This window comes from Centroberyx gerrardi, unplaced genomic scaffold (assembly GCF_048128805.1).
Source record: "Centroberyx gerrardi isolate f3 unplaced genomic scaffold, fCenGer3.hap1.cur.20231027 Scaffold_116, whole genome shotgun sequence".
NCBI lineage: Eukaryota > Metazoa > Chordata > Actinopteri > Beryciformes > Berycidae > Centroberyx > Centroberyx gerrardi.
The window spans coordinates 25191-27500 of record NW_027605253.1 but is presented as its reverse complement, the minus strand read 5'-3'; positions in this window follow the sequence as shown (position 1 = coordinate 27500).

Here is a 2310-nt window from a genome sequence, read left to right as displayed (position 1 = left end):
TTGGTGCTTTACTATGTTTCTCATCCATTGATGATCAAGGCAACCACAAACCCAGACATCCATTGTCCCGTCCCCAGCACCTGTACCCACCACAGCTGTTTACTCTCCACTATGCCGCCTGTTAGGCTTTTGTTCCCACGCTTTCCCCGGACACATTCTCTCCGTCTCTTTATGGCTTTGATTAAAGGAGAATAAACAGAGCAGTAAACCTGCGTGCTGTTGCACCTCTTACCCTCAGCCCTGCCAGGACCCCTTTTAGCTCCGACGACTCCCTGATGAATATTTTTGCGCGTGCGTTTGTGTGTGTTTGTGTGTGTGAGTGTCTATGCAGGTGCTACCTTCACCTAATCTGCTTAATGAAAGCGGCAACATGAATCACAGCCACAGACTACCTCTACTCCGCCTTTCAGCCAGCGCTTATTCTGCTATTTTCTATTGTCGTCCCTGGCTGCTTTGTCGCCCACCATTTTGTCTGTCGCTGTTGTTGGATGGACATGATGGGAGGCTAGTTGAAGGCTGCTAGCTTGTGTAATATAGTGCTGATTGTTATTCTGCCGGCGTATATGATGGAACAGCAGCTGTTATTACTGTGGTTGGCCCTCCTCCTCGCAGGCCGTCCTCGCCCCCCGGGTGGAACAGCATTCTGATTTCTGTAGCATCGACACTAGTCCTGCCTTGGCAAGTTGATTACTGAAGTTTTTTATTCATGCATTCATCCAAAAATACAAATCAGTGTCAGTTTCTTCAGAATTATGTTGTTTACCTGTTGATGCCTTCAGTGCATGCCATTGGACCAATCTGTTGCTTACACATGATGCGTTCTTTATGATTTATTTGTGTAATAGTTGGACAAAATGTATGATATATTAATGCATGAATGTAAGTTTGATAAATAGATTTTAAAGCTTGAACCAATTTCTGGCAAACAGTTGCTTTCCCTCAACCAATAGTCCACTCTGGGGTACTGCATTAATTAAAAACACAACCATAGAGGGGTCTCTACAGTAGATACATAAATAAATACATGCATAAATACACCAAGGCTCCCCAGCCACAGCAGCTCAAGGATACATGCATAATAGACACCAAGGCAGCAGGGCAGAGAAATGTATACAAGTCTGTAGGTGGGTTGGGTAGAGAGACAGACAGACAGAAAGGTGGCAGGAGGTCAGGCACACATTCACAAGGTTAGACAAGCAAGGAGAAGGGGAGAGAGACAGATGGACAGGCAGACAGACAGGTAGACAGGCAGGAGGGTTCAGCGGGCCAGCAGTGTGGCAGCCTGGGTCTCCCTCCCCTCCAGCCTGCATTATTGATGGGCTCTTTGACAAGCTGCTGCTCCCGCTCGCTTCCAAACGCTAATTGTTTGGTGTTTGTGGGGGTTGGTTCTTTGTTTTTTTCCTTAATCCTGGTGCCACCTGCAAGGAAGATGTAGTACATCAATACGATATAGTACACAATCAAACCAAAGTCAAACTACACCAACCTGAGCCAGACTGAAATATGATAACTCAACTATTAGGAATAATCTTTACTAGAGGCCAGTGTAAAATGACCCAAACTAAGTGAGGTCTTAGGAAGCTCTAAGCTACACTGATACTGTTGTAGCTCTTCTTGGACAAAACCTTATTTATCTTCTGTAAGGAATATAGGAGGATCTATTTCTGTGCCCGTTTCTCAGGTCCAGACCATCAGTATTTCCAGGAGAGGGGAAAACGCCTGAGGGCAAAATCGTTAACCAACAATAGACTGTCATGGCGCCAGGATCTTAAACAATTACGCCTCCATTCAAACAGAAAATTAGTTTAGCTTCATCTGGCTGCATTATAACCCAGTTCATATATTAAAAAGGACTAACAGTTACATCCATAATTACACTTATGGAATGGATTTCATTTCACCTCCGGAGTTAATGGGTTTAGCTTCCACAGTGGATTTAAACTGACTCCCATCCTGAGCATGGGGGGGGGGGAGTTGCTGCTGTTGCTGTGATTGGCGCTTTGATGAGGCTGCTGAGGTTATATGGGGGGTGGGCAGGGTCAATACGAACCTGGGATAGCTTTCCCAAGGTCAGGGACTAATCGAACGGAGGTAATGACAGATGAAAAGGGGGAGCGGTAATTGGATGAAGAGAGGGATAAAGAAAGAGACGGCCAGCACCCTCCTCCTTCAGGTTAGATGCGATAAATATGAAGGGATGAAGCAGGGATAGAGAAAAGGGGTCAGAAAAGAATGATAGATTGGATAGGATTGTCAGTGGATAAAGTCTGAAACAGAATGAGAGAGAGAGAGAGACAGAGAGAGAGAGAG